Here is a 12,767-nt window from a genome sequence, read left to right as displayed (position 1 = left end):
GACTGAAGGCGAGAGCTTGCAGGCCCATAACCAGAATGCTCGCACTGAAACAGGACATCAACACTGAAGAAAGGAAGGCTCTCCAGTCCTTAAGAGAAGACACAGAAATAGTGATTTGTACCTGCTGACAAAGGAAATACTACTATTCTTTTGCCCGCAACATCTTATTTCGGCAAGAATATGGGTTTATTGCAGTACTCAGCGTATCACCATCTCCATAAGGATCCAACTGACGCAGTACAATGGGAGGCATCCGTGCTCGTAAAATAGGGCCAGTTTCCTGAACATCTTAAAAGAGCTTAAAAGTAAAAGCGTCAGTTCCATCACTGCTTTATAGGCTGCCTAAGATCTATTAGGAAGGGGATCCACTTCATCCCCTCGTGAGCGATTTAGGTGCCCCAACATAATACATAATAAAACATTTCGGTTCACTTCTATGCCCACAAGTTGGAAAATGTAAACATAACATTCAAAACTTAGAAGATGTTATACGACGACTGAACGCTTTGCGCCTCAAGCCACCTGATGTATTAGTGAGTTTTGATGTGGTCTCTTTGTTCACACGAGTACCGTTGGTGGATTCATTACAATGTACAGGAACTAAGTTGGAGGAGGACATTTTATATTTATTGAAACCTGTACTTGCCTATACTTCATTTTTATTTAATGAACAGTATTTTGAGCAGTCTGACAATGTTGCCATGGGAGCCCTTTGACTCCCATAGTAGCTAACTGTTTCATGGAAGACTTCGAGGAAAAAGCAGTGTTGATATCTAAATGTTTCTGGAGATATGTGGACAACACTTTTGTAGTTTGGTCACACGGAGCAGCAACGCTTGATGCATTTCTGGAACACCTTAACTCCCTCCACCCCAGTGTTTGCTTCACCATGGAAATGGAGAAAAACGGAGACCTCCCGTTCCTTGATGTCTTGGTTCAGAGGAAAGAAGATGGTTCCTTCGATCACAGTGCGTTTTGCAAATCGATTCTCACATATATATATTTTCCGAGCTGCTAGCTGCCATCACCAGTCTCAATGCAGTGGCGTGTTATGGACTCTCGTTTATAAGACTAGAAGTATCTCAGATGCAGGGGGCTTACCAGCAGAGCTTAGTGAGCTTTGGTCTGTGTTTGTACAAAACGGGTACTCTGATTACAGATCCATAATGCATTTAAACCTGCATGCACTAGAGCTCAAGAACAGCCAATAGAAATGTAGAACTCCACTAGGATAGTTTTTCTACCATATGTTGGCGGCATGACATTTAAGATTAGCAGACTGTTCAAAAAGTATCAAATGAAATATGTCTTCTGCCCTCCAGTGCAAGTGCGATATATGTTGGGTTCCGTTAACGTTAACCTAGGTCTGAAAAGACCAGAGATGTGCTGAACGTAGACTTCACACCAGACTGGGTCAGCTAGAAAAGTCTGCTGTGGCTGGACACTGTCTTAACACAGGCCACAGCATGAACTACAGAAGGACAAAGATCCTTTCGTCCGCTTCCAACTACTGGAACTCCATCATTAGAGAAGCAGTTGAAATTCGTGTAACTAATGACCTGATCAATAGAACCTTGCAATTTCAACTCAGCAAGGCAGGGGAACTAGCATTGGCGATACTAAGACACTGTCAGCCGCAGACAAGCAAATATAAGCCAATACAGACAGAGAATCAAAGTCCCATACTTAAATTGGGTGCCAAGACTGTACTTGCGTGAGCTCTGTGGGCCACTATTTGCAGACGCACTTTCCCACGTCGCAAATGCAAAGACCTTGACCTGTTTCTCTGACAGAGGGCACTGGATGTTGCCATGCTCTATGATTTGTCTATGATGACATTATGGCCCCACCCCTTGGGCATGCACTTTTCTATTGAATTAGCATATATATTGGCGAGTGATGGCAGCAACATGCCAGTAAGCAACTGAGGATGATGAGCAGCTGTCTCGTAGAAATATTATGCAGCTTCCATAACATAATCCAATGTGACACCCGTGAACCAGTGAAGCAAATTAATCTTACATTACAGTATATTCAAATATTGAAACTATGTGAGTGTATAAAACAGAAAGTTCTAAAAGTGCGTTATGGCACAAGCTGCTATGTCATATGGACAAACTGGTGAATGTGATGAACAGACCAAATAAAGGGAGGGAAAAGATGTCTACGAAATGTTGGTGTGCAACAGTTATAACAAACTTACTATGTAATGGTGAGAGGAATAATAACTGGCTGCTAGTTTAACATGAACTAATATTACTGTGGAACATTAATATGTTGTGTTCAAGTTATTGATGTATCCATGTTCCTCCAAGAACTGACAGAATATTCCATAATAAAATAATGTTAATTAAACATGAAAAATTTTAATATATGGAGTAATTTTGTAATTTTAATTTGAATAAGAACTTCATGATAATAATTGTTCCTGTTGGTTCAACACACTGTCGTGTGAATAACTACTTCAGATGTTGCATGTGACACAGCACAAATACCAGTATAAATCCATATAAATAATATGAGGGTCTATACGAAAGAAAAACCTTATGTATTTTTTCATGGAAACTACAGGAGGTACATTAATCACAACAGCACAGCTAAATAGAGCAATATTGGGGATACAGAGTGTCATTTTTCCACATAGTCACCAGTTTTGTTGTGCACTTTTGCCAATGACAAACCAGAGCCTGCATGGCCCACTTGTAAAAATCTGTATCAGCTAAGGCTAAAACCATTCCCCTATAGTCTTGACAACAGCATCGGAGTCTTGAAAACGTTCGCCACGTTGTCCATCTTTCAGAGACCCAAAGAGAGGGAAGTCTGAAGACGCTAAATCGGGACCATAACGGTGGATGTGCTAGGATGGTCTATTTTGTGATGAGTTGGGTAGTCGCAAAACTGGTGTGGGATCTGGCATTATCATGTTGCTGGTGGAAGTTGGTCTCTTTCTCTGGCCTCACTCTGGAAATTCAAGTTTTCAGCTTAGTCAGTGTCATCTTTGCTGAATTGACAGTTTCTTCAGCCTCCAGGGCATCCAAAATAACCACACTGTAGCTATCCCAGAAGACTGTCTACACAATTTTGCCAGCAGACGGCTGTATCTTTGATCTCTTCTTCGGAGGAGAATTCACATCACCATTCCATGGACTGTCTTTTTGGATTCCGGCTCCTAGTGGTGACACCACCCCTCGTCTCCGGTGACGATGCTGTTCAGACTACAACTCTGTCTCACTCCCTTCCCAACCACTGCTTCCCTTTCATGTCCCTTGACTCTTATAACTGCCATCTGGTTTCTGTACAAATTGTAAATAGCCTTTCGCTCTTTGTATTTTACCCCTGCTACCTTCAGAATTTGAAAGAGGGTATTCCAGTCAACATTGTCAAAAGCTTTCTCTAAGTCTACAAATGCTAGAAACGTAGGTTTGCCCTTCCTTAATCTAGCTTCTAAGATAAGTCGCAGGGACAGTATTGCCTCACGTGATCCAACATTTCTACGGAATCAAAATTGATCTTCCCCGAGGTCGGCTTCTACTAGTTTTCCATTCGTCTGTAAAGAATTCGTGTTAGTATTTTGCAGCTGTGACTTATTAAACTGATAGTTCGGTAATTTTCACATCTTGCTCACCAGATGGTAGAGTTTTGTCAGGACTGCCTCTCCCAAGACCGTCCGTAGTTCCAATGGAATGTTGTCTACTCTGGGAGCCTTGTTTCGACTCAGGTCTTTCAGTGCTCTGTCAAACTCTTCACGCAGTATCGTATCTCCCATTTCATCTTCATCTACATCCTCTTCCATTTCCATAATGTTGTCCTCAAGTGCATTGCCCTTGTATAGACCCTCTGTATACTACTTCCACCTTTCTGCTTTCCCTTCTTTGCTTAGAACTGGGTTTCCATCAAAGCTTTTGATATTCATGCAAATGGTTCTCCTTTCTCCAAAGGTCTCTCTAATTCTCCTGTAGGCAGTATCTATCTTACCCCTAGTGAGATAAGCCTCTACATCCTTCCATTTGTCCTCTAGCCATCCCTGCTTAGCCATTTTGCACTTCCTGTCGATCTCATTTTTGAGACGTCTGTATTCTTTTTTGCCTGCTCCATTTACTGCATTTTTATATTTTCAGTTAAATTCAATATTTCTTCTGTTACCCAAGGATTTCTACTAGCCCTTGTCTTTTTAGGTACTTGATCCTCTGCTGCCTTCACTACTTCATCCCTCAAAGCTACCCATTCTTCTTCTACCGTATTTCTTTCCCCCATTCCTCTCAATTGCTCCCTTATGCTTTCCCTGTAACTCTGTACAACCTCTGGTTCTTTTAGTTTATCCAGGTCCCATCTCCTTAAATTCCCACCTTTTTGCAGTCTCTTCAGTTTTAATCTACAGGTCATGACCAATAGATTATGGTCAGAGTCCACATCTGCCCCTGGAAATGACTTACAATTTAAAACCTGGTTCCTAAACCTCTGTCTTACCATTATATAATCTATCTGAAACCTGTCAGTATCTCCAGGCTTCTTCCATGTATACAGCTTTCTTTTATGATTCTTGAATCAAGTGTTAGCTATGATTAAGTTGTGCTCTGTGCAAAATTCTACCAGGCGGCTTCCTCTTTCATTTCTTTGCCCCAGTCCATATTCACCTACTACGTTTCCTTCTCCCCCTTTTCCTACTACCGAATTCCAGTCTCCCATGACTATTAAATTTTTGTCACCCTTCACTATCTGAATATTTTTTTTTTTTATTTGATCATAGATTTCTTCAATTTCTTCGTCATCTGCAGAGCTAGTTGGCATACAAATTTGTACTACTGTAGTAGGTGTGGGCTTCGTGTCTATCTTGGCCACAATAATGCGTTCACTATGCTGTTTGTAGTAGCTTACCCACATTCCTATTTTCCTATTCATCATTAAACCTACTCCTGCATTACCCCTATTTGATTTTGTGTTTATAACCCTGTAGTCACCTGACCAAAAGTCTTGTTCCTCCTGCCACCCAACGTCACTAATTCCCACTATATTTAACTTTAACCTCTCCATTTCCCTTTTTAAATTTTCTAACCTACCTGCCCGATTAAGGGATCTGACATTCCACGCTCCGATCCGTAGAACGCCAGTTTTCTTTCCCCTGATAACGACACCCTCTTGTAGTCCCTGCCCGGTGATCCGAATGGGGGACTGTTTTACCTCCGGAATATTTTACCCGAGAGGACGCCATCATTATTTAATCATACAGTAAAGCTGCATGCCCTCCGGAAAAATTACGGCCATAGTTTCCCCTTGCTTTCGGCCGTTCACAGTGCCAGCACAGCAAGGCCGTTTTGGTTATTGTTGCAAGGCCAGATCAGTCAATCATCCAGACTGTTGCCCCTGCAACTACTGAAAAGGCTGCTGCCCCTCTTCAGGAACCACACGTTTGTCTGGCCTCTCAACAGATACCCCTCCGTTGTGGTTGCACCTACGGTACGACTATCTGTATCGCTGAGGCATGCAAGCCTCCGCACCAATGTCAAGGTCCATGGTTCATGGGGGGAGTATATAGATAGATATTCTCTCCAATTTTTAATCTGCCATCAGACAGTGTGGCTGTCCTTTGTGATAAGACGGATTTTAATTATCCATTCTAATGCATGTCATATGTATATCACTATGTCAAGCTCTTTATTAGCAGCTGCATTCATCATGCTTTCTCACGTCTGTTCAAAATTGTGGCATTGAAATTTCCATCAACTAGAATTCACCTTCATATTTATTGGGAATTAATGATCTATTTTGTTTGTTGCATTTGGGAATTAGATTGAACCTTGTTGCCGACACCTTTGCCTAGATTAAATTGGTATCTAGGATCATTATTTCTGTACTTCTCAATTTCACTTTGTCTGTTTGAAATAGTAGTAGTATTGAGATTTGTTAATGAAGGACATACTACATCAACTCTTGAAGAGAGGTGGTGCTATGGTCTCCAATCGACATTGTCCTCAGTCTCAATCCTTCAATGCTCATTACCTCACAGCTCGTTCCCTCACTGAAATAGCTAAGAAACTGTTTTCTAGGAATGTGCAAAAGACACACATGCCATATTTCTTACAGTTAAGTAGCTCCTCCCACTTTATTAGCACTGTAAATTATGAAATGACCGGGTCAACTTTGCATGCTGCACAGAGACAGATATCTTCACTTCTGTCACCAAACATAATCTTGGTAACACACTCTGAGTGAAGTGACACAATCAGCAAACACATTGAATTGAAGACTGGATGTGGTGGTAATGTATCATAGCATGAACTGTGCATGTTTTTTCGTATAGAAAGTCAACAACATGATTGAAATGTACAATGCACAAGTTTCATGGAACAGTTATAGTTAGTTGTTTTATGTGTGCTTTCCAAATACGAACTTTACTTATGAGAATTATCCGGCAACATTACATGTTACATAGTGCACCTGAGACTGAAATGCGTATGCGTCCTGTGGTTACCTGCCAGTCACAGACGTTCCGCTACATATATCTTGCATGTTTGCTTCTAGGCATCAGACTTCATGTGGGATAGTTAAACATGTATGTTGCAATTGTTATTTCGTAGTCCAGATTCTCACAGAGCTGTTACTGTGACAATTAGGCTCTTAAGACTAACTGCATACGTGTTGCTCATGTTATGTGAAGGGGCAGACTGTCGATTTTGGGGAGGGGTCGGTCTTAAAAAGATGATGTAAAGATTTTTGCTGAATCAGAATTTACATGTTTTGAAAATTAGCTAGGTGAGATTTCTCTGTCTTGAATAGACTTTATGCTAAGACGATGTGTTACACTTTCATTGTCTTTAAAAGTTTATAGAACAATATGTTGCATGTGCATTGTGAATACCTTAGTGAGAGTATAGCAGCCATTTTTGGGTTTGTAATTATTAATGAAAGTTTATTCAAATTCTTAGTAAGTGAGGTCTTGGCAGTTCCACCTGCTTTTAATATTTCTTCATTTGTTGATTATTGTCCTCGGTGTTGACGAACTGCGTTGCTACACTGGCTGAAGAAATGGGTTGTGGATTCAGACACTGACTACTGCTAATTGTGTAGCTGACAGGTGCATAGTTGTTTCATAGTACTTTAATTTCACTGTTGACAACCCCTCAATAATACACATTTTAGCCAGTTCATTATTGTTTAACTTGCGATAAGCCTCATTAATAGTTTGCATGCGAAATTCCACATCCTGCTACAATAGTTTATTGTTGAACATCTATGAGCAGTAAAACATAACCATAAAGTCGACAGTTGTTGAAGAATAAACAGGCACATATGGAGCAGTCACTGTCATTGGGTTATACACATGGCCTAATTGTTTAACACTTATTTCACAGTTAAATTGAAGCAGTGTTGTTGTTCTAACCAGCACAGGCTACTTGTCTGAAACTCGGCTGTGGACTGACTGTCTCGAGACCAAAAACTGGGACTTTATATATCATCACATGAATTGGTACTGAAACTACACACTGTTGCAAGTTTGATTTACAGAAATTACAATTAAAACTTAACTCATTAAATTAACTGAATACATCGAAAAATTGCTTCTTTCTAGCAGTTTCTTCTACTACGAGGGTTATGCCAAATTATTTGTTTAAATCATGAAATTAACAAATATAGTTACATAAACAATAATTATGACAAAAATGTTAATTACTATGGATTAATGAAGGTCTGGTTTTGCTAACATGTTTTTGAGTATTGCTAAATAGATACTTTAAGATTACTAGTACTTAGTCTTCCAAATGTTTACAATTATTACGGAATTTATACTTGTTTAATTGTCAACAATAGAATTTAAATTATGAAACAATTACTGATTTTCCCCTATAATGAAAGATGCTAACTAGTTATAGTCAAAATAAATTAAAAAATCAATTACATACATAAAACAAAGCTCTAAATTAGATCTGGTGTTATTTTCTTTAAAACTAAGGGCAAGTCTTTCTCTTTTATGAGAAAACAGATTATACTCACATATGTTAATGTAAAATAGTTCAAACTGAAAATGTGAATTTTAAAGAGGCAGATGACAAAACAAGAGGGGAATTAAAATTATCCCAGCTTGTTTCGTCACAGGCCTGACAGGAAACAAAGCGGCTGACACTGCGGCCAATTCTGCAGACCTCGTGCCTGAGCCCACTAATTCTTACAGTCCCTCCGATAATCTCTGTGTTGCTGTCTTTCAGCAGGTAGTGTCACTTGTGCATAACCACTGATCTTCCCTTCACGGGAACAAGCTCTGGGTTATTAAGCCTCTCCCAGCATCTTGCATGACCTCTCAGCCCTCTCACCATAAGATCATTCTAGCTAGGTTGCACATTGGGTACTCTCTTTTTAGGCAATTTGTGAAGTGGTCCTCAACCACTGCTTTGTACTCACTGTGCTTAATCTTTGACAGTCCGCCATTTCCTGACGGAATACTCTTTTAATCCCTTATGTTCTGGTTTGTATTTGCTGTGTGTTATTGGTCGTTTTAGCTAAAGACAAGCGGGCTGTGTTTGCACAAAAAAAAGACATCAGATTGACTCACATCTTTCAGATTCTTCTCACAGTATTGTATCTCCCATCTCTTATTCATCTACGCTCGCTCTCCTTTTTGTAATGTTTCTTTCAAGCTCCTATCCCTTGTACAGATGCTCTATATTCTCATTCCACCTTTGAACTTTCCTTCTTTGCTTAGGACTGATTTTCTTCTGAGCTCTTGATATTCATACAGCTGCTTCTTTTTTCCCCCAAAGGCCTCTTCAATTTTCCTGTAGGTCGTATCTATCTTTTGCGTAGTGAAACAGGCTTCTAAATCCTTAAATATGTCCCTAGCCATTCCTGCTTAGCCATGTTGCATTTTATTTCAATCTCTTTTTTTAAACATTTGTGTGTGCATTATATGCTAAAACTCAAGTCTGTGCATTGAACACACACAAATTGCTTCTGGAGGTGGTAAGAGTGCCTCCAATATGCAGAGGTTTTTTTATTTATTTCTTAGTCATGATGCAAAAGATATTTAAATTTAAAAGTTGCATAAACTACAGAAAGTAAGAAGTGATTAATCATAAAGAATGAAACAATTGTCACTGTAATTAAAACATTAAATGCAGAATAACACACTTAAGTAGCTACATTTCCATTGTAATGTCAAGAAAATGTTTTAGTCCCTTTTATAAATTTGTCAATTGTAACTATGTTGTGCTTGTATTAGATGATAAAACTGCACTGTGTTGTACATACTGAAGTATGAAATCAGATGGGTTGCTCAAAACAATAAAAAATCAGGAATGACATTTGAAATTTATAAAATTGATAGTCCTAACAATAGGTTGCTATTCAGTTTTGATTAATGAATTAATTAAATTATGATCAGAATCCTAACATTTTCTTTTTATTGTTATTATGTGAGTTTGACTGGTTTAAAAAACATCATGAATTGTGTGTGAATGGAAAAAACAGTAGCACTCACATATCTGACAAAGTAAACACTTGCGTACACTGATCAGCCAGAACATTATGCCTACCTACCTGATAGCCAGTATGTCCACCTTTGGTATCAATAACAGCAGCCACGCATCATGACATGGAAGCAATCCAGATATGTTTAATCAGGTTCAGATCTGTTGAGTTGAAAGCTAGCATCCCATTTGGAACTTGCCACTGTGTTCCTCGAACTACTTCATCACACTCCTGGCCTTGTGAAATGGGGCATTATCTTGTTGAAAAATGCTGCTACTGTTGGGCAACATAATTGTCGTGAAGGGGTGTCGTGGTCTGCAACCAGTGTACAATATTCCTTGGCCGTCATGGTGCCTTGAACGAGCTCCACTGGACCCATGGGTACTCAGTTGAAATTCCCCATAGTGTAGTGGAGGCATCCAGCTTGTCTCCTTGTCTCCTTCCTGAAGTGCAGGTGTCAAGGAGCTGTCCCCCTGGAAGACAATGGATTCATGCCCTCCCACTGGTATGATGATGAAGGTATTGTAATTCACCAGACCATGCAACGCTCTGCCACTGCATGAATGTCCAGTGCCTATAGTCATGTTCCCATTTCATTTGTAGTTGTCAATGTCATAGTGGTAACATAAGCACACACATAGTCACTGGCTGTGGAGGCAATTGTGAGGAGTGTTCGGTGCACTGTGTGTTCAGACGCAATTGTATTCGACTCAGCATTAAAGTCTGATGTTACTTCCACCACATTTCACACCTTTCCTGTTTTACCCGTCTGCCCCGCCTATCTGGCTGTGGTTTCACCTTGTGTTGAAGACACCACGGCATTCTTCGAAGTCCTGACAAGTTGTTAAGTTTCCGAAATGCTTGTGCCAAGCCTGTGTACTGTCACAATCTGCCCCCCAGTCAGACTCTGATAGATCACGTGCCTTCCCCATTCTACACATGGAGAGCAAGCTCCCTAATACTACTAGTTCTACAACTGTGCTTCTGCTGTTTTTTCTCGAAGTTCAGAGGTTTAACATGAAAAACAGACAAAAAAAATTATGATTCATAGTATTGCCATTGCTGGCCACTACATTCTCCCATCTTTCGGATAGCATACGAATCCCGTGGCGGAAGAACTGGGCATCTTTTGTGGGGATCCATGAATTGATTCAATTTTGCACTTGGAAGTGCTGGTCAGCCAGATTGTATGCCACTGATCAAAACCGGTGGTAGTCAGAGAGAGCAATGTATGGAGAATGCAGCGGGAGGGATAGGACTTCTCATTTCAACGTTTGCATGTATATTTTGACGGGTTTTGCAACATAGAATCTAGCACTGACCTGCTGCAAAATTACCTTTACGTGTCTATCGCAGTATTGTGCCCATTTGTGTTTCAGTGCTGGGCTCGAATGCATCAATTGCTTTCGATAATGATGCCTGTGACTGTCTTTGTCTGTTTCAGTAGCTAAGAAAACGTTCTGTCTTCCCCAGCCATGAATGTCTTAGACATCAAAATCACCATCCTTAAGGCATTGAAAACATTCTCTGCACGTTCTTCCACTAATAGTTCTCTCACCATTGGTCTTACCCAGCATTTTAAGAGCCACAGCCGCACATTTCTTCACGTTAAAGCAGAAAATTAAAACTTTCCGCAAATGGCGAGAAATGGGTATGTAAGTTGACTTACTTAATCTAGAATAACCTTATGATGCAATCACAAATCGACTAATATTTTTTGTGGCATTATGTTTACAGATACCTAAGCTTTTTGTATTACACCTTTGACCAGCCACTTGAACCCCACTTCTCACTACTGCCGTCTGTTGCAAAACGGCGGAAGCAAAGTTGTAGACCTAATACATGCATCATGTGTGTGACTAGCAGTCATTCCTCGTCAGGTGACGCTGCTATTACATGGAAATTATAGTAGGTTGAGGGACATAATGTTCTGACTGATTAGTGTGTCTGCTGCAACAATTATGTTGTATTGCATACATTGGTATCAAATTTATGAATGAAGATTACAAATAAATTAACGATTCTAAGAAGTTCAATATTTGCATTGTGAGACAGTGGTGGAACAGGTTATGTAGTAATATGTGGTATTGGTCACTTCAATAGAGTATCTCTTGGCCTGCAACATGAATCTTTTAATCTATTTTTGGGTATGGACAAAACTGTCATGACAATAAATCTGGTTTAACAACAATATTATGAAAAGTGTAGATTGCTACCATACAGAGGAGATTTTGAGTCGCAGACAGGCACAACAAAAAGACTTCTATGCATTTGAGCTTTCGGCCAAAAGGCCTTCTTCTAAAATAGAAAATACACATACATTCACGCAACCACAACTCGCACACATGACCACAATCTGTGGCCACTGAGGCCAGACTACAAGCAACTCCACAGGATGGGAAAAGCAGTGCTTGGTTGGTGGGGGTAAGGAGGAGGCTAGGTCAGAGAGGGTAAGAGGTAGCAAGGTAGGTGTCAGAAGGGCGTAGTGCTGCTTGGGGGTAATTGTAGGGATGTTGGGGGGCACAGGATAGGGCTGTTATGTGAATTCAGGACATTCCCTGCTCCCACTCCAGCATTACACAGCCTTCTTTTTCACCAGTGCACTTTCTAGTCTTTTTCCACTCTTCTGCTTTCCTCTTTAACACTCCACCCATCCTTAAACCTCTCAACTGCACCTATCATCCCTACCCTACCCACACCATGTTACTGTGCTTTATCACAAGCAACACTACAGCCTCCTCCACCCCTACCCTGCTATCTCTTCTCCTCCCTCCCCAGCCCAGCCTCCTCTTTACCTCTATCACCCGCAGATTGCTTCTCCCATCAGGTGCAGTTACTCACACTCTAGCCTCAATGTCCACAGACAGTCATGTCGCGCCTGCGCGAGTGTCGCACCATCTACTTCAGAAGAAAGCTTTTTGACTTAAAGCTCAAATGTATAGCGGTCTTTTTGTTGTGGCAGTCTGCAGATCAATATTTTCTATGTATGGTGAGTAGCAGTCTATCCTCTTCTTAATATTGTCATTGTTCTGTCCTGGATTTTCCGTTGTTTAAATGAAGTTTAAGGAAGACTTTCAGGTGGCTGTGGTGAGAGTTTGTTTTGTGGTGCTAAGAAGCCATGTACATGTGGGATATTTGTTTAGAGTGAGGTCAAATTAATAGTGTTGGGGGGGGAGGGGGGTTGCTTCCAGGCTAGAGAGGAGTGTGGATGGATTTACAGCATTCCAAGAAGTGATTAGTGCTGTTCATGTAGGATGGAAAGCTTTGTGGTGGATTGAATGAACTTGTCAACCAGGGCTGAGAACCAT

At 40.5% G+C, this 12,767-nt stretch overlaps 1 protein-coding gene across 1 annotated transcript in view; it reads left to right on the top strand.

Moving 5' to 3' along the window:
• Positions 1 to 12,767, top strand: part of LOC126354900 (uncharacterized) — a 163,804-nt gene that overhangs the window by 31,728 nt on the left and 119,309 nt on the right. The window lies entirely within an intron of this gene.

This window comes from Schistocerca gregaria, chromosome 3 (assembly GCF_023897955.1).
Source record: "Schistocerca gregaria isolate iqSchGreg1 chromosome 3, iqSchGreg1.2, whole genome shotgun sequence".
Classification (NCBI taxonomy): Eukaryota; Metazoa; Arthropoda; class Insecta; order Orthoptera; family Acrididae; genus Schistocerca; species Schistocerca gregaria.
Note: the sequence above shows the minus strand (reverse complement) of the source record. Positions and strands in the feature narration are given on the sequence as shown.